Below are 20,926 nucleotides of genomic sequence, written 5' to 3' on the forward strand. Positions count from 1 at the left end.
GGACTAGATGTGACAGCACCCGCCACCCATCTGGGAGCCCACACTCTGACCGCTGTCTTCCAGACACTTTACAAACCGCTTGCGGCTGACATCCTGTAGCAGGTGACCAGAGTCTGGAACAACTTGGACCTCATCACATCGTCTTTTAGGGCCCAGTGGAAAACATCTTTCTTCATGATTTTGTTGGACTGTTCCTTCCCACCTGAATTGTATGGCGCAGCAAAGCTGAACGTAGCCAAGCAATGAAGAATGAGTCAGGGGTGGGCGTCCACGTTCCCGCCTGAGGATGTGGAACCAGTCGGGACTGCAGCCCTGTTGCCCAGGAGCCTGTCGCCTGTGGGTGGCCCCTGTCCGAGCAGACGCCAAGCTGGCCGGTGGTGTGGCTCCTGACATCTTTCATCGCAGGTTAAAGGTCTTCCCCAAGGGATACCCCAACTCCTGATCAGTTTTCCTTGTGATGGCTGCCGTTGGCACTGGTGGTCTTGCCCAGTGGACAGGCTGGGGGCGAATGAACTGAGTTCAAATCTCCGGTGCATCCCATCCACTGTGAAACCTCGGGCAACATAAGTTCTGAGCCTCGGTTTCCTCATGTTTCCCTATCTCCAGGGCTGTTGTGGGAACGATCCTGGAGCACGGGGTCATTGTAAGGATTTGCAGTCACACGTGTGAAATGCCTCGGGTAGGGCTTGGTAGCGGCAGTCAGATGACATAAAGTGACAGCACGGTGATGTCCAAGGGTCCAGGCATGAATGTTGGCTGACATCTTGGGCCAACGTCTTCCCTTCACTGCCCACAAACCACCTTTTCACCACAGATAGAGAAGTCGCAGGGGGGTTTCTGGAAAGGACTTCGTGGGGCTCTGTGCTCTGCAGGAGGGCACGTCTTGCTTGAGGACCTGCTGAAACCTTGGGTCTGCTGGGACCTGGGCCCAAGCCTTGCCGTCCAGGCCGAGGAGCCTGGGCAGAGCCCGGGAAGCCTGCTGGAATGAGGGCTCTGGTGGACAGACCGCCGTCTAGCGGCTCCCAGACTGGCCTAGGGGCCTCTCCAACCAGACCCGGGGGAGTGGAGGGCTGTTGACCGGGCCCTGGCCTCCACCCAGCCCGCAGGTAAGGCTCTGATACCGTGGGAAGCCAGCCACGTCCTGCCCGCCTTGCCCCGTTCGTTCGTTGTGATGAGGTGCCCCCTCATGTTCGTGTAGCCCGTTGGGGTGTGCACAGCCTTCACCTGCCTCTGCAAGGTGGGCCTCGCCCCTTGTCAACCAGGGCGGGAGCCCATCTTACAAAGAAGGAAGGCGGCAGGCCGGCCTGCAGTCACCCGGCTTGTGACCTGGTGCTGAGGACCCAGGGCGGGGCCGCCTTCATGCCCAGCTTAGTGCTCTCTCTGGGCACTCACGTTCCGTGGGTGTCAACGTTTGAATGAGAACTTTTTTTTTTTTTGGCTGAGCTGCAAGGCTTGTAGGATCTTAGTTCCCCAGTCAGGGATTGAACCCGGGCCCTCTGCAGTGAAAGCGTGGAGTCCTAACCACAGGACTGCCAGGGAATTCCCAGTGATAACTTTTAAATGAGTAAACTTTGGTGGCTCTCAGCAAATGCATCCACAGGATCCCCGCCGCCCCTAGCCTGGACCCCCCGTCCCCAGACACTGGCCCCCGGCTGGTCCTGGCTCTGGCCCAGCCCAGGTCTTCCGATGCCACCCGCTGGCAGTGTCTCGTCTGTCTCCCTCCTTCTACCCCACAGACACATTGAAAGCAAGGGGTCAAATTCCAAAGACTCATGCCTCGTGGCCTGCCCACCCGTCTTCACGCTGAGCCTTCCTCTCCTGGGGCATCAGACATGAGCTTCTGTCTTGTCTTCCGTTGTCACTGTGTCCTCCTCCTTCCCTCCCTGCCTGGGCTCCACCTGTCCTCTGCACACACCTCTGCCTTCCTAGCATCCAGGGGCCACTGGTTGCTCCTTTTCGCTCAGATCTTCATTTTCACCTCATCAGCTGACTCACTCCCCCTTGTGTAGAAATCTGCTGGATTGCCACCTTGATCTGAACAGCTTCACTGGACTTCCAGCTATTCCCCACCTCTCCTTTCATGACAACTAGCTTCTCTTGGTCCTTAATGTTCTGAAATTGAGTGACGGCATGTCTCGGTGTGGGCTTAACATTTTATCCGGGACGGAATTCAGTGGAAAATGACCTTCGAATTCGAGGGCTTTTCTTTCTCAGCTCTAGACGATGTCTTGCTATTTGTTTACACGCTGTGTCTCTTCCACTCTCTGTTCTCTCCTCCTAGAACTCCTGCTGGTCCTCTGCGTCCCTCACGTGTATTTATACTTTCCATTTCTTTATGGTGTGTTTTTTGAACACATTGCACAGTGCTCCGGGAGAGCTACTTTGCAGTAATTCTCACCACATTATTTTGGACTTTGTATGCTATTAAGCCCTTATTAACTTTTTTCATTTTAAGGATCCTATTTTCCTTTCCCGTAGTCTTCGTGGATTCTTGTTTCTTTCACCTGTTCTTGTTTGATCACCCCCCTTTCGTGGCTTGGGAGGTGCAGTCCTTGCCCTCTAAGCATTCATTCTTACAGAGCAGCCCAGTTTTAACCCTGTGTGTTGGGCTTGTTGCCGCTCTCTCATCTCAAGGGCTGTGCTTCTTGCTAGACTGTTCCTTGCTTCTGTACATGCAGGCTGACCGCTGGGGAGTGGGGTGAGGTAGCAGGAGTGACCTCACGAGCATGTACCCTCGCTGATTTCAGGGGCTGTGCTGCCTTGTAGGGAACCTTGGCTGCCAAACTTTTGGGGTCACTGCTTCTGGTTGTCCCCTTGGTTGTCCATCCCTGGGCCTGACCTGTCTGCCAGGAGGCCGACAGCTGGGGAGGGAGTGAGTTGGGGAGAAGGGCCCCCCAGAGCAGCACGAATTACTTCCAGGGAGTCCTCTTCTCTCACAGCTTTCATTACCCTCTTCGTGTTCTTTTCTCTAAAAAATAGAGGATCTGGATGAAATATTACCCAGGGAATCAATTTTCTAGGCTGATTGCCACAAATCATCCAAAGATAGCAAGTCTCTCAATGTGAATGCAAAAACTAGACATAAATTATCGTGTTTCTTTTTAGAATGGTATGTAATATTTTTCATAGGGAGGGCAGTGGATAAATGGCTCATTATATTTTTATGGCAAAACACTGTTTTTTCTTCACAAAATTATTAGAGACAGAGGGAAAAGCCAAGAACTTTGAAATGGCCCCTCTCCCATCCTCCCATCCGCACTCCTCCCAGCTCGAGAGAAGACGGTTTCTTGCTCGGCAATATGGAAACCATTGGTTGGAGGAACATTTTTTAGGAATGTCCTCACCTTGGCTTCCCACTCCACTGAGCATATTGCAAATTTTCACTCTGTTCTCTATGGGCGATGCCTGCCAAGAACAGCCTGCAGCGAGGTGTTGAGCCTGAAGCTCTGTGATGTCTTCAGAAGTAACTGTGACACGTCACCACTCCGCATGTGGCCTGACCTGGCCGCTGGTCTAACTCGCCGAGCCTGGTCCAAGAGTGCCTGTGGCTGAACACTGCGTTTCTACCTTTTCCTTTCAGCCATCTCATGAATGCTATCACCTCTCATTTCTGCAGAAAAAGTGACGAGAGAAGCCTCAGGAAACAAAGCTCTGTTAATATGTGCAGGGAGCTGAAACATTTTCCAATCATAAGCCAAAGGGATAATTATTGGTCAATACTTCTTTCCGTAGAACAAAAGTTTCTTTTGGCTTTTCCCGTTCACTCTGGGCCACTTTGTCCTTCGCTTGTGTGCACATGAATGTCCAGCCCTCCCGCTCTGGGCAGGTCCTGCTGTCTTTGGTGACGTGAGGCCGAGGGATGAGATGCTGGGAGATCCTAGCTGGAAGACGCACATGCAGCCTACGGTCCTGGAGGTGCCGGGTCTCTGTTCATTAAACCAGTGAATCCTCCTTTTTGCTTCTCTTGCAAGTGAGAAACTCTCCATGTGAGTTCTGATCTGGGAAGGATCAGAAATACAAGTTTCAATGCTTTTCTACTGAGCTGCCCCAAAGCTGGTGCTAGGCTAACGTGAGCTGAGTCAGGCCTGTGGTGCCAGACTTGGACTCCGGTCCCCTGCCTGGCCCTGAGCACTGCAGTGTCTCCAGGGTGATGTGGGCCTGGACTCCTTCAAACAAAACTATTTCAAACCAAGAGAGAACAAATCTGTTTAAAAGACGGTTGCTGCTTTTGCGTTATTATCTGTCTCTGAACATGTTTACCTCCTTCAGAAGCTTTTAAGCTCTTGGCTGGGGGCTGTATCTTGCGCATGTTCCTCATTTTATCCTCCCAAAGCCCAAGCACAGCGCCCTGGGCACCGGAAGGCCTTAACTAATAGGGGGTCCTAGAGCGAAGTGGTGTGGGCTTAGACCCCACTGGGCGCTGGAGTCCAACTGCCTGAAAGTCATTCGTGTGAAGAGCTTAGCTCAGTGACGGCCAGAGGGGGCACCTGGAAAATGTTAGTGTCGATTATCAGTAGGGATGGATGTTCCTTGAATGAGTCCTTAAGCAGTTTTTCACGGAAAGGTGTTAGAGATAATGCCCCCACCCCCAACATCTGACAGCCTCCCGAGTGCATCCTGCCCGCTGCACCTTGAGCTGTTTTGGCAAATGCTCCCCTCCTGGAAGGCAGGGCTGGGCAGCTGTTGGACTTGCTCCTGGTCCAGCTGCATGGCTGATGGTGACTTATCATCAGCCTCCGGGCCGCCCATCACTCCATCAAATGCTCCGACAGGGCGGAGGTTGAATCATGACAAAGGCAGTTAATCCCTCTTTAGGAAAAGATATATTTGAAAACGCACCACCCTATGTCTGCGGCAGAATCTTAAGATCCCACTCACCCTTTGATTCTATGACACGGTTGAATTCTGAACCACAGCAGACATGACTTCTCATGTGCTCAGTGGACAGAGAACGATGTAAAGAGAGAATCCTATAATTCACTGCTTTCTTGTACGAACAGTTATGTTTTGAAAATCAAGTGAGAACCACAAGAAGACGTAGAATCTGGTGAACTAGGCCACAGTTTAAATAGAAAGTTTTAAAATATTCCTCACATGTGGAGGAAGGGTTAGTTTCTTCACTCACAGAAACAAAAAGGATCCTGCAAGTGAGTATCATAGGATTTGCAGTTCTGAACATGCTGAAATTCCACAAAAATTGCTTTTCTTGCACGACCTTCATCATTCTTGTTAGGTTTGTAGAGACATCAGTAAAATTTGGAGCTGGGTAGAACCACTTGAAAGAATTAAATCACAGGAGACCATAGAATCAAGTCACCCAAACAGAGGTTTTAGAAAAGGACTAAGTGAAATGGAGAGAAGTTGCCAGGGGTACTGAGTGCTTCTCTTGAACTCTTAAAAATAAATGTGGAGAGCTTCCCTGGTGGTGCAGTGGTTGAGAATCTGCCTGCCAATGCAGGGGACACGGGTTCGAGCCCTGGTCTGGGAAGATCCCACGTGCCGCGGAGCAACTGGGCCCGTGAGCCACAACTACTGAGCCTGCGCGTCTGGAGCCTGTGCTCTGCAACAAGAGAGGCCATGATAGTGAGAGGCCCGCGCACCGCGATGAAGAGTGGCCCCCGCTCGCTGCAACTAGAGAAAGCCCTCGCACAGAAACGAAGACCCAACACAGCCAAAAAAATAAATAAATAATAATTAAAGGTGCTAATAATTAAAAAAAATAAAAAATAAATGTGGAGAAATAATAGCAATTTAGGTATTTCTCACACTAATGCAGTATCGCTCCCTTCAGACTAGGTCTGCCTGTGTATTAGTCCTGTGCTTACACAAGTTAAGGAGAGACTGCTGAAAATAAGAGGCTACTATTATGAAATAATTTAATAATTTTTGAGACATTATTTTATTTTGCTTTTAAATACCTAATAGTATTGGACATTTGAAAGCTGGAAAGACCTCCACCAATTTTTTTAGTCTCTCTCCCTATCTTCTGTTCAGTTTATGAATATGCCCGTTTTATAAATGTGACAGTTGAGGCCCAAAAGATTAAGGAATATGCTCAGAAGTTGTAACAAAGGAGTATAAACAATCTGCACTTCTCTACGTAGCTTTAAAATTTTTCATATGAATGAAAGTGTATACTGTTATGTAACCTATCAACATATAGCTGCAGGAATTGGCAGCTTTTCCATTTTTATTTGTTGTAGTACCTTGTTTGCACTACACGTTATTACTCTACCAGGTTGTTGATGTTTTTTTAGGATACAGAGTCTTTAAATTCTCTGGTCTTCTGTAGTTCTTTTTCCTTGTCCCTATTTTAAAAACACGTCTATACTGAGAAATGACTCTTGTACTCACATTTAAAATGCTTTAATATGTGTCTTATATTAGAGTTTTCTAATGTGGATTAGTGTTTGGTTTTCTTTGCCTTGTGCATTGAAATCCTGGATTTTGATGAGAAGAAGACACAGTACAGGCAGAAGGAACAGCATGAGTGGAGGCTCAGGGGCAGGGCACGTAGCCAGACTGGGGATGGAGAGATGGAGACAGATTGTAAAGATGCTGGACGTCAGGCCAGGGCATCAGGACTGCACCTGGCAGGCGGTGGGGAGGCAGTAAAGGTGTGTGAGCAGGTGAGGGACCGATCTGTTTTGCGTTTCAGGAAAGCTCAGCTCGAAACCCTGGGAGAGATGAATTGAATGTGAGGGGACTGGCAGAGGGAGACAATTCTGACGTCATCGCAAAGATCTAAGTGAGGGATAGCGAGGCCTAAGTCAAAGCAATGGAAGTGGCAAATAAATGAGAAATGCCATGAAAGTGCACTTTTTGCCTCTTCTATGCTCTCTGTGCTTCCAGCCCTACATTCAGAGCCTGATCTTCAACATCAGAAGGTGGGAAACTTGGGTCTTGTACACGCCAAGCGACTAGTCATACAGGAGGTTGGTTTGTCCAGGCACGTTCAGTGCACGTATTGCTGAGCAGTGGTGGGAAACGGGACTCTGGTAGCCACCAGGAGATGGCATGGAGCACGGCAGCCCGTCTGAGCATCTCTTTCCAACCAGGTCTCCCCACGAGCAGCAAGGAGATCCTTGGGGGCTGTAAGGTGCTTAGACGGAGCCCAGCTGGAGCTGTGTTGAGTTTGTTTGCTGCTGTTGTTGGCTATTTATTCACCTGTGGGGTTAGCCAATCTGACAACCAGTCCCATTGTCTTTCCCCTTGAGTTCCTCCACCACAGAGCTGTGAAGAACTAAATGCTTGCCTCGGAGCCTCCCTTGGGAGGCCATGGGACACTGCCTGGCCAGTGAGATACAAACCAAAGAAACCCACGTAGAAGCTGCAGGGACCCCGGGTGCTTCCTTGTAAAGGCCATGCTGGCGCTGCCCCTTCCTGTCTGCCCGGCTTGAATGCTGCCACACCCACCGGGCAACCATGAGCTGACAGGGACGAAGGTGGCAGAGGAGGTGTCAACACTGACGGTGGGAGGGAGGATGGGGAGACCAGGGCCTGAGGACCACACCGGCGGCTGCCGCCCTCCCCTCCTCTTATCTCAGAGAAACAAAGCCCCGTTGTGCAGGCTCTGAGAGCTGGGTTTTCTGTTGCTTCAGAGTGTGCTCCTACCTGAGGCACAGTGGCTTTTCTCCTTCCTTGGGAGCCAAAGGCTTCCTAACAGGTAGATGTTAAGCCCTGAATATCTGGAAGCAAATCAAGCGTCCCTGTGGATGTGGACATTCTATAAAATATGCTTCAGCTGTCAAAGTACCACTGCTTTTGGCTCCAGGTTTGCTAACACAATCTTAATAACATCAGTAATCACAATAGTAATAATGTCGGACGTGACATCTGCTGTAATACTTTTATTTTTAAAAATTTCACTCAAAAACTTCCTTCTCTCCATACAAAAACCTGCACATGGATGTTTTTAGTGGTTTTATTTACAACAGCCGAAAACACTAATGGAAGCAACCAGGATGTCCTTCAGTAGGTGATGGATAAATAAACTGTGGTGCATCCAGACAGTAGAATATGATTCAGCACTAAAAATAAGTGAGCCATCAAGTCAGGAAAAGACCTGGAGGAACCTTAAATGCATATGACTAAGTGAAAGAAGCCAACCTGAAAAGACTACATACTGTATGGCATCAACCGTATGACACTGCGGAAAAGGCAAAACTATGGAGGCAGCACAAAGATCAGTGGTTGCCAGGGGTTAAGAGGGAGGGAGGGATGGACAGAGGGAACATAGGATTTTGAGGTCAGTAAAACCACTCTGTATGTGGTTTTACTATATATGATACTGTAATGGTGGATACGTGACATACGCATTTGATAAAACCCATAGAATGTACAACGCCAAGAGGGACCCCCAATGGACCTAAGTTAATAATAATGTATTAATATTGGTTCATCAACTGTAACACATGGGACACATCAATGCAAAGTGTTAATAATAGGGAACCCAAGTCCAGGGCAGGAGGGGATGTATGGGAACTCTCTGTACTTCCTGCTCAATTTTCTATAAACCTAAAACTGCTCCAAAAAAAGTGTATTAATTTAAAAAAATAATAAACTGCTAACAAAGAAACAAATTTCCTTTTCCTACCTCTTGAAGAAGTATTTTAGAAATTAATATTTCATCATTGAATGTTGTAAGGGATAAGTTGGGAGGGCTATTAAGTAAGTGGTTTAAAAGCACTTCTGTGAGAACAGAGAGAAAAAAGGCTCAAAGTCGCAGAGCAAGCCATGCAGCCAAGCCTAGCATGTAAAGTTCAGTTAGCAAGTTTCAGTGAACACCAAAATGGTAGCTCAGCAGCAACTTCAAAAAAACAGATTTTTCCTTTTTCAGGGCTCTCTGTTTCGGTTCATAATTTCCCCTAATGCTGGATTTGAAATGTAATATTGAGGCGGCCAGGAGAGAGGCTGCTCAGCTGTTTCATAGTTAGGAGAGGTGTTGGGAAGCCCACAACTCTGGGTTAGAAATGTGCTGTGGCCACTTTCTGCTCTTATAAAAATAAAAAGTGGCCAAGGAAACACACAGAAAAGTTTTCCTTAGCAAAGTGAGTGGAGCCGCGTTTTCGGGCCTCGAGGCCTTGAGGGACACGGGCGAGATAATTCAAGGCAGCCGCAGACCCAAGTCCACACGGGGCTGTCCTGCTGGGGTGGGGTTAGAGGGGTGTGGTTTCCTGCCGCTCCCAAAACTCTTAGGCTTCTGGTGACTTTTCCCTATTTCTTTAAGAAGGCAGAATGGAAATCTAAGGCAAAAATGTCGCACGCAGGTTTTATTGAAATAGTAAGATTGAAGGACAAGCCCGATAGAGGTGGCAAGTTTCAGGGGAGGTGGGAAGTGTAGGTGAAACTGAGGCGCTGTATGATTTCCCAGTGTTTTCCCCACATCCTATAACACATAAGCAGTTCATGTCATACACTTATTACCATGATTCCAACATGGAATTCCGGCAAAATCTCATCACGATCGGGTGAACCCGGCTGCCCTAGATGCTGTGCTGTTATGCTCACTGAGAGACACGGAATTTATTAAAGTTGGGGAGACAGGATATGCACAAGCGAAACACTAAAAGTGGTGCCAGGCAGCCCATGGCAGGGGCAGTGATGGCCACGTGGGGAGAGACCAAGCGGGATAGTGGCTCAGAGGGGGGTTCCGGAGCCGGAAAGCCAACTGTGAATCCCGGCTGGGAAAATCATTCAATTTCTCTGTGCCTCACTGCTTCGTCTAAGAAATGGAGGATACCAGCCCTCACTTCAGAAGGTTACCGGGAAAAGGAAATAATACACGTCGGGAAGTACTTGACGCACTGCTGGGAGGAGTACATTGTTGATGAAGGTTAACTCTTTATTATAAATTATTAGAGCAAGTGTGTGATAAAATGCCAATTGAGGAGTTTCGACCCTGTAGCTAGAACAGTGCCTGGCACATTGTAGCTCTGCGATAAAAGTTTGTTGAATGAGTAAATGGATCAAGCATCGTTTATTAAAGGAAAGCAAGATCACCAGTTGCATGGAGAAGGCAATGACTTGACCTGGATCTGAAAGACTCAGAGTTGTGGAGAGTTGGAAGTTAAACCAGAAGAAACAGCAGGTGGAGGGCACTGCTGAAGGGGGTGATCAGACCTCTGTAAATGGAAGAAGTGGTGTTGGGAGGAGACCAAACTAAAAAGGAGGATCGGAGCCATTGAAGAGGACCTTGAACCTGAGGGTCAGGGGTTGGAATTTCACATCATGCACATGTGGGTGAGGTTCCAGGAAGAGTAATCTAGCATCGCTCATGGAATCAATTGGAAGGGCAGCCAACTGCTGGTGGGAACCAAGCAAGCGGAGGCACTTCAGCGGTGAGATACTGAAGATGTGAACCAGAGCGGCAGCCAATAGGTCAGAGAGTGTCCCGAGGAGGGGATCTCAGTCTGGACAGGACCAAGTTTGATCTAGCTATTCATCCTAAATTGAAGTTCTGCAAAGCCTAAAAGGGAAAAAGAGTATAAAGGTAATACCCTACTAGAAGACATAAAATAAATTCAGAAACAGAGTCAGCATATTGACATGTGTTCTGTTGCTTGTGATCTAATTTGTTACTTTACAGAGCTGGTGAGTCTAGTGTGATTCTGTGTCAGTTCAGAAGTGGTTTTTCAGATCCTTCGCCAGCTGATGGGACACCACGAAACAGTGAGTGTTGCTTATGTCGGTCTCGAGGAAGGCCTGTAGGGCTTTGGTCCCTCCCATAAACTGACCTTTAGAGCTTGAAGGCATATACAATGATGTGACATGTTCGAGCCAAAGATAACCCACATTTTACATCATTCGAACGTATATGAGCGAATAATGTACAAAGAAATCAATAACTTTCCAAAAAGGACACAAATACTTGATCAAATCTGGATAAGAGACCAGATCTCCCAACTTATACTCCAGTTTTACATTATTTCATTGACTTTTTGCCATTGGTTTCGTTTACTGTGTGGTCTGCTTCACGTCTGAGGATTTAACTAGATCAGGCTGTGAATCATCCTTTAATACGGATTTCCCGTTTTTCAGTGCTTTGGACTTCCCAGGTTCAGCTGAAGACTGGTACAGTTTAAATTTGTTCTCATGACCACTGCCAGGCTGGCTGCTGTCTTCCTGACGCAAAAGGCCCCTTTTTGCCTTCCAGATGGATCTGCTCTTCCTAGGTATTGGGAGTCTTCGTGAATGCCCACTTGCAGAAAGAGCTCTCTCTGCATGCAAAAAAAGAAGGTGCTAAGCAGAAGGAACCACCCATGGGAAGGCTTTGAAGAACCACAGCTTTTGCCAGGATGTCCTTTCTAGGGCACTAACAAATGCAAAACAGGTAGACGATGCTCCCACCTTAAGACAAAATTGCAGGAAAGCAGGCTCATCTCTCATCCTCTCGACGGAAAGCGTAAGATAAAGACTGCAGAAGCGCTCGGTGTGCAAACTGAAAATGGCAAAAAAGACTATAAACCATGTTACTGTGAGTGAATTATGTTGGATTAAAAACTTAATATCAAACCACAGAAGCCTGTTAAAACAGTTAGCAAAGATTGTACTTTTTTGTGTATGTAAGGATAACTATTGAAGCATTCTCTGGGTTCTCCTACTCAGATCATAGAGCATGTTTTAAATTCTGGAAATTGGTCATATTTTCTAAGTCAGTCTAAGTTCACTTTTTAAGGGAGATAATATAACAATAAGGAAGTCCAGCTTAACGATAAAGGAAAAACAAGAGATTGGACTAGATTCATGCAAAATAATATTTTTTAAAGAAATCTCTTACATCAACATTCTTGTTCTTCCTCATATTTTAGCCCTTATTATTATTCTATAATTATATAATATTTTATATTTTTATTTTCCCATTTTTTTCCCCTAAGTCATTTTTACTTCCTATCGACAACAAAAACAGCCAGAATGATGTTGGAACTCAACAGATAACTACAAAAATTAAAATTTTATGACATCCGACTTTCTCAGCATTCATATAGGGTCAGTTTGGTAAAAATAGTTTTTTATCAATTTTCTTAAGGACTGTTCATCATACTTTGATATTCAAATCGTGTTGTTTGAGGCGCCTACCCTATCGTCGTCCTTGTTGATTCTCTCTTCCCCCATCTGGTCTGACTGTCAGCTTCCACACTGTCCATGGAGTGTATGATTAGGGCACATCTCTCACATGACTCACAGGCTTCCTGAAATCTTCCAGCTCTTGAAAGAATTGCAGTTTCATTTTGCAATCCATTGGCATTGAATTCTGTCTTAACGTATCCATTAGCAAAAGTAGCAAAGACTGACAAGCAAAGGTATTGATGAGATGGTCTGGGATTCACGTTCCTGTGGAGTGGGGCAGGCTTGAGTGAGGACTCAATTCCTTAGGTATTCAATTCCTTCGGGAAAATGTGGTACAAGGACTTCTGTTTTCCTACCCAGCCTTGTAACTAGGGGATCAGATACCAATTTATTTTCACAACAATACTTCAAGCAAGGTATTATTATCCCCACTCTACAGATGAAAAAACTTGAAGCTGGGAAAGTTCATTGATCTGCACAAGGTCCCGCAGCTCATAAGCTGGTGGCCTGTGGAGCGTGGATATAAATCCAAACGGAGATGACTCCAAGGCCAGCTCACCAAGGCCAGGGAGAAGGTGAGGGTCACTTCTCCCTACTCCGGAAGCAGAGGAGTGCAGCCCAGTCTTCCCAGGCGGTGAATCCATCAGTATAGACACCACAGATGGGGCTTCCACTGGGCCTTCCTCAATTCCTCTCACCCTGTGAGGGTAGGAGGAGGGCAGGGGTGGGGTGGCTCCCGGCTCCCGCAAAGGAGAGGCACAGGGGGGTCTGACCCTCAGGCAGTGGTCCTCGAAGTCTGCACCAGCAGCATCAGTGTCGCCTGGGAATGATGGAGACGTAAATTCTTGAGTCCCACCCCGCAAATACACTCCCACTGGTGGGTTTCAGTTACCACTGTGACGTCACTAATGCAGAGTTGGGGACAGATATACACACACAACCAGCTCTTCCAAGGGGAGTGGGCAGTTACTTCTGCTATCATGTGATGTCTGCATTCCTCAAATTCAACCCGTTGGCAAAATTGTGCATTAAAAACCACGGGACTTAGAGTAAAATGCAGTTAGGGCCACAACACTCAAAAATTTTTAGTGACACATAATAGAAAGATAGTAACTCAATAAAAATGGCAGCACAGTTTGTCCATGTGAACTGGTTAAGAAATGTGTGGATACTGTGATAAATGTGTCACTTCGGAAAGGTCACCTTGATAAAGTCTGAAGTTTGCTTGTGGAAGTGAGTGCTTACATTGCTGGGGGCAGCACAGTTTGTCCATGTTAACTGGTTAAGAAATGTGTGGATACTGTGATAAATGTGTCACTTCGGAAAGGTCACCTTGATAAAGTCTGAAGTTTGCTTGTGGAAGTGAGTGCTTACATTGCTGGGGGCCCGCCATGCCCAGCACCCTGTCTGCAAGGGGAAGAGAATAAGAGAGGGGGAGAGAGAAAAAAAGACCCCAAGAGCAAAAGAACAGGAAACAGAGGGAAAAATACAAAATAGGGGAGAGTACAGGGGAAATTGAGGACAGGGAGGGCCCAGAGCTCCGAGGGGGAAGGAGTGCAGCTGATGTTATACAGAAGTGCTGGCAGGAGGGTCTTCTGAAACCAGACAGGAAGGGTACCACCAGCTGCAGTGGGTGTGGCTCGTCGTCCTGGTGACCCGAGCGCGTGTGCCATTTGTGTGCTCCTGCTTCTGTCACCTGGGTTCTCAAGGATGAAACACACGTGAGCAAACTGAAATTCACGTTACGCTCAAGTTGTTCCCTAATATATCAATCACGCTGGGACAAATCCTCAAGCGTCAGAGCAAGCATCGGAGCAGAACTGGCTGCATTTACACCCTGGAAATTGGCAAATCCTTCAAGTCAGGGCTGCCCCCCGCCCCCGCCCCGCCCCGTGCACCTGTTAAATCCTTACCAGCACACTGCTGGTTGTAAGACACTGAATGGAGTAGTTGGTATGTACTAAGTGCCTAATGAATGGTCAGAATTAATGTACTTTGCCCCAGGCGGAAGTCAAGTGGGATTCACGAAACAAACTGAAACTAGAAAGTAGACAAGGCAAAGCAGGTGCCCCAGAACTGGAGCAGGGTAGCCAGCACAGATGTGTGGGGTCCCATTGCAGACAGAGAGGAAAACAGTAACTTCCAGAACACATCTACTCTACCATCCCCTGCAGATGCAAAGAGACACTAAAGACAGTGTGTCACAAATTTTTAGCATCTTTTGTAATTATTTTCAAGGTGGAAACAAAACAGGGAATGATAATAAGCTCCAGTGAGACTTTATTTTTTTTATCATAAATTGGCATTTTAAACTCTCCTGCCAACTCCCAGTGCATACATGGTTTACTACGCTTGCTTGTTGGCAAGCCCGAATGGGATATTTAATAAATGACGCAGCAGCATACATTTATCGAACAAGATTTTATGAGGAAAAACAAAATGTACGTGTTTTTAGGGTGCTTGCCATCAAGCCCGAGCAGTAAAATCTAACTCATAAATCATTGCGCAAACAGCGTGGCAAGATGAATGCTACGTGGATGCAGAAGAGACCAAAGACCATGCGAGTTGGAAGAAAACCCCTCTGTCTGGCGTCTCCAAGAAGTCATCACATATGGTGCGGAATTTGAGTCTGGCCTCGAGAAGAGGGGAAATTGCAGGTGGAAGACAGACTCTGTGAGGAAGGGCAGCAAAGCCTGGAGAGTTTTCAAAGGACTGGAAAAAGTTTGGTTTGGGTAGACAGTTGATGAAGGGGTATCTCTGTACCTCTTGCAAGACAGTACCTTTATGGCTGTAGAAATGGGGAGACTTCTGTTCGTTTCAGGCAGACTTGTCACACTTTCCTTATTACAGGTTTACTGTTAATGAATTATTAATAGCTCTCATTTACCAATCATCATTCTGAGTGATTATTTTCTCACTCAGTCTTTACGACAACCCTATGAAGTCGGTAGTATTACTATCCCTCTTTTAGATGAGGAAACTGAGGCAGGAAGAGTTTAGGTAACTTGCCGGAAATCACACGGCTACTGAGTTTCAGATTTGGGTGCACATCCCGGTCGGGGATTGCCTCTACTGCCTGCAGGCAGTCCTCAAGTTGATGGTGGATGATGTTTCTTGAAAAGACACTATGAAGATGAAGCAATTTAAGTTCTGTGTTTTTCATAGAAAAAAATGGGCTATTATTGCATCAAAATTTGGAGAAAATTAGCTTTATTCCTTTACTTCATCAATGACAAAGGTTATTGAATTGTGCACATCGTTAGCTCATTCCCAGTAACTAATCACATTTCACTTCATTCAAGACCTTTTAAAAAATGGAAGCTATGGGCGGAGGGTGGAATGGCTCGGAGCTCTAGGGAGAACCCACAGGGAGGCACAGGCCAGAGAAGGGTCCTCAAGAAAGAGGATCAGAGCCTGGAAAGGACTGCTCTGTGGGCCATGTCTGCAGAAAGTGACGAAGTGAATCCTGGAACCGTACACCCAGATGTATCTGTGCTGTAAGTGAGAGTGGGAGCACCAGTCCTGCAGATTCATCACGATGGAAAACTGCACCAGAGCCTCACATGAACTTTCCAAGAGCAAATGTATAAGAGGCAGGGCTGCTCTTTCCAGTTGATTCCACCTTCCAATATGAAATGGATTTGGTCACTTTTCCCTGATTATGCTTTATCCTTGGCCTGGGTGTAGGCAAGTAGCTGCCAGTACGTCTGTGTGCTCCCTGGATTAGTTTCCACTGCATGTGTTTTAATACAGTCTTCCTTTTTCCACATTGTTTCAGGCCAACCCTGTCTGCAAAGATTCAGTCTAATAAAAGCTTGAGTCTGGGTGCTACAGACTGGAAATGTGCTAAAGATGTCACAATGTATGGCTGAAAGAGCCTTTATTCTGAATGTGAAGGAGGCACCTGGTAAATCCTCTTGAATAAAAAAACAACTGGCGCCCATGTGCTCAGCTTCAGGTGTCTCCAGCTTAAAGGTGGGTTGTCATCACTGTGAGGTTTACCAGTTGCCTCCACTGCGCAGATGTGGGATTGTTGAGAGCTGAGGACCCTATGACCTCCTCACTCCCGGGGCCTCAGTCCCAGCGCCCAAGAACTGGAGGTGGTTGGTACTCGGAGTAATCAACATGTTCAGTGGCAAAGGATGCTTCCATTGTTGGAGCTGATTCTGTCTGATTCTCCATGGAGGTCTTATGGCTCCCGTGAGGAGTAAAGAGGGTTTTGGAGCTAGGCAGACTTGGGCTACCATCCGGTCCTGAGTTATGTAAGCTTAAGCAAGTGACTTAACCTCAAGGAGGACCATTTTTCTCACCTAGTCTCCCTCTGAAGATTATTATGAGGACAAGATAATATATGTAATATTTCAAACATTATCTATACAAAGTGTAGATAGAATTTATTTTACAGGAATGAAATACCAGAAGAAGACAAATGATAAAATGTAAACAATTCATCTGTTTCTTCTTTTTAAAAATTGAATATAGAAATTTATTATATGTATTTACACAGATATTTTTATAAATGCAAAAATGTGGGATCTCATAACGCTGTTTGTTGATTTATAGATGTAAATATATACACATATACATATACAGGTATCCTTCACTATATGAAATCTCATTATCTGAACTTGTTATCTGAACTCAAGAAGAAGAGGATTTGGAGAGAAAGGGATATTTGTATACAGTACACACAGCTTTTAGGTTATACATGTTTTTTATACCTTGGCTCAAGTGACAGTACTTCCTAGAAATATCACTAAGTCAACTGATATACTCTAATTAATTCTTCATACTGGCTGCATAATATTCTGTAGATGTACTATATTCTATTCATTTTCCTATCAATGGTCATTTACTTTGCTTCCAGTTATCTGAGGCTGTATACAATGCTGCAATAAATATACTTGTATATACATCCAATGTGCTGAAGATTTTACTTCTCCAAATAAAATTTCATTTCCAATCTCTAAACAGAATTTTCTCTCCCATTTTATCCAATTTGCCCTTCCACACACACGCAGATCAGTTAACCTGTTATTGTTATACCCTGATTACTTCTGGACTTTATATCTATTTCTTGAGTACATGCTTCCAAGGGATTCAGAGACAAGTGTTTTGGAAAACATCAGGGCTCCCCCCCTGAAGAAAGCCTGTGCAGGTTCCCTGGGGACCTGAAATAGTAGCCCAGGGAGGAGGGCTCCATCATCCAATGAGCACTAGGGCCCAGGGTGTCCTCACCTCAAACTTTTCCAAGCTTAGTAACATTTTAGCCTAAAGTCATCTTTCTGGCATGGTTTCATTCAAAAATATATAGCATTTCAATAAAATAGGTAAATTATATACAGAATAGCTATTTTAATGAAAACAGCAAGAGATATGAGTTGATGTCCTCTCTATTGGAGTTGAAGACTTAACCATATTTCTACAATTTATTCAGGGATGCCCATAACTGCCAATAAATTCTATACTATAGTTTTATGAAACCGTGTTAGCTTTTGATGACACAGCTGTTCTGGTCATGTCATCAGGTTGTTCTGATTTTGAGCTGGTTTCATCTGGGTGTTTTACCTTGAGTTACCGACGTGTTCATGGTTGTGCTTCAAGGGTGCCAAAGCTCTTGACTCAGTTTGCAAATCTTCTTGACTTACCGACGTGTTCATGGTTGTGCTTCAAGGGTGCCAAAGCTCTTGACTCAGTTTGCAAATCTTCTTGACTTACTGGGGAGGCGAGAATGCAGAATATTTAGACTTTTGATATTTATAGACCAGTTTTTGACTTCTAAAGTCTTTATGGAGAGAGACTAAGAGGGAAAGAATGACTTATGATCCATCTATGGCGTAGGATCTGTGCATATGTCTGGATTTTTAAACATTTATTATCTGACTTCATACAGCAGAAGCTGGTTTACAGTGTCCTGAATTTAAGACTTGACAGGTAAGAATCTCTGAAATTGGCAAGACTATTATTATTAGCACTTATGAAAAGGCCAGTTTGGCTTAGAGCAAGTAAATTATTAGTTCTATCCTGTTTAGACAACTTGGGTAATTTTATTTTTAAATTGTGAATTGCTGCTCTTGACAACAAGCTTTGTGTAACTGACAGCAGCTCATTCTCAGCTGGTTTTTATCTGTTTGTCAAAATGACTATTCACTATTCTTTCATTGAATAATTACTGTTGACTCTCCGTTCATTCAACAAATATTTATCGAATCCTACTATGCGCCAAGCACTGTAGAACCTGTAACAACGTCTTAACATATACTCTTCCAATAAGTAAACTCTTCCAATAGATAAATAAATAAATTCCAATAAATATTTCTTTCATAAGTTGTAAAGAATTGCTCAAAACCAAATGTAATACCTTCTCTTCCCAATTCCTCCTCTTCACTCCTTGGCCCATCTGCTTTTTTTTTTTTCCTTCTTATATTAAAATTATTACCATCCTCCAACATTTATGAGCTGAAAACCTCGAATCTTTCCTGATTTCTTTCTGTCACTCACTACCTATATCCAAATAATTACCAGACCCTCTATTTTTCCGCCCTAGAAAGATCTCTCAAAAATATCCCCTATAGTAAAAATTTAAAAATCTTCCTAAAAATTAAAAAAAATATATCCCTTCTCTTCAAGTTCCATGGTCCTTGCCTTTGTTTAGACCAGAATCATATCCTGCCTGGGCTTTCTTGCCAAAAATCTCCTCCCTTAGAAGTCCATCTCCTCTTGGGACTTCCCTGGTGGTCCAGTGGTAAAGAATCTGCCTTCCAATGCAGGGGACACGGGTTTGATCCCTTGTTGGGAAACTAAGATCCTACATGCTGTGGAGCAACTAAGCCTGCGTGCCACAACTACAGAGCCCGCGTGCCACAACTACAGAGCCCACGCACCACAACTTCAGAGCCCACGTGTCCTGGAGCCCACGTGTCACAGCTAGAGAGAGAAAACCCGCACACCACAACTACAGAGAAGCCCGAGCGCTGCAATGAAGAGACTGCGTGCCGTAATGAAAGATCCCCTGTGCCACAACTAAGACCCGACACAGCCAAAAAAATAAGGAAAATAAGTAAATATTAAAAAAAAAGAAGTTCATCTCCTCTCTACTGTCAAAATAGTTCCAAATTCAAATTTGATCCTGTCTTTCTCCTGGTTAAAACCAACAGTGGCTGCCCATCGGCTGTAAGATAAAGTCAAATCTCCTCTGGGTGCACGCGATGCCCTTTGTCGCCTAGCCCCGCCTGTTTTCCAGAAATCTTCTACATTCTTCACACGCACGCATACCTTCAGGGCTTTGGTGTCTCTGGACCTTTGCCCACACTTCTTCTTCCTTTGGAACCACTTCCTCCCATCCTTCCCCTCTTCCCTGCTCTACCTATAATCTTCTCATTCTTCAAGGAAGCAACCCAAACGTGGCCTCACTGGCCAAGTCTTCCCTGTCCTCTCTTGCTGGTGGTGGGCTTCCCCTTTCTGGAGCGACCACCTCCATATCTCTGGGGCCCTTTTCACTTGTTGGTTTACACCTCTGCATCCACCACCAGATGGTGTACTTCTTCAGGGAAGGAGCGACATCTTATCCATGTCTGTAGCTTCATGGAAGCAGTGCCTGACAGATAGGACTCTTTCTGAGCCCTGAATTTGCCACCTTCTTGCATGCTTTACGTTGGGGAAGTCACTTGGTTACATGTTTTCCCCTTTAATGTAATGGAGGTATACTGCCTGTTATATATCACATGGGGTTATATGAAACGTGATAAATGCGATAATTTGTATAAAAATGTTGCTCAAACTGAAGTTTTTATCCAAAAGTAAGATATTATTATTATTGCTGTTGTTGTTGTTTTATCCTACTTATGGTTTTGTTACTGAAAGTCGGGTCCAGCTGCTGGCCACTCGAAAACCAATACTTGAGAGGCAAGATTGGTGGAAAGGAAAGTTTGCTTTATTCCAGAGGCTGGCAACTGGGGCAGAGGGTGGACTCGCGTCCAAAGGCTGACTCCCCACTGGCCATCAGTGGGCAAGAGCTTTAAAAGGGGAATTTCAGGGGTGTCTAGGAGGAGGGAGGGGGCTACATGCAGAAACGGCCCAGTCAGCTCTGACAGTCATTTTGAAATTGCTCGAGCTCATCTTGATTGTTTTAAGTACAGTTAGTCTTCAGTTCCAGGGTTGGTTTGTTCCCATTTCTTTGAGGCCAGTTCTCAGAATTGTGGCAGTTTTTGTCGTGGCTACAGTCCGCTCATCATGTAGTTAACTTCTTCCACCTGGCGGGGGTTTCAGTATCTACAAGACAGCTCACAGGATGTGGCTCAGAATATGATCTATAGCCCTTGACGAGGAGCTCAAGGTCCTTGACTTTGCTTAATGACTCAACTATTATTATTTTGTGCTCTTTGCTTTACTTTGCTTCTGTATTTTCTCACTTCTCTGATTAAACTTATTCTTTGACTAAAGTTTTTCTACAGACAAAAGGCAGGCAGAGGATATGGGGGGAGAAGTACCATAAGGTTCTGCTCCTTTCAATATTTTTTCATGATTTTCTTTAAAAAATTTTCTATTTTATTTTATTTTTTATTGAAGTATAGTTTATTTACAATGTTGTGTTAATTTCTGCTGTACAGCAAAGTGATTCAGTTATATATATATATAAATATTCTTTTTTCATATTTTTTTCCATTATGGTTTATCTCACGATATTGAATATAGTTCCCTGTGCTGTACAGTAGGACCTTGTTGTTTATCCATCATGATTTTCTAATAGCAAACTCAAGGCATGCGCCCACCTCCCTGCTTACAGGAGGGCTGCTACATTGAGGGCGTGTCAAGGTCACTCCTATTGGAATGCTTCTGATGGCACCTCACAGGAATG

The 20,926-nt window shown here is 45.3% G+C and overlaps 1 pseudogene; it reads left to right on the plus strand.

Annotated features, from left to right (window-relative positions):
* Nucleotides 1-286: 286 nt before the first annotated feature.
* Nucleotides 287-16,409, plus strand: LOC133102652 (putative transcriptional regulator encoded by LINC00473; annotated as a pseudogene).
* Nucleotides 16,410-20,926: the final 4,517 nt, after the last annotated feature.

Source organism: Eubalaena glacialis, chromosome 12, assembly GCF_028564815.1.
Source record: "Eubalaena glacialis isolate mEubGla1 chromosome 12, mEubGla1.1.hap2.+ XY, whole genome shotgun sequence".
In the NCBI taxonomy this organism is placed as follows: domain Eukaryota; kingdom Metazoa; phylum Chordata; class Mammalia; order Artiodactyla; family Balaenidae; genus Eubalaena; species Eubalaena glacialis.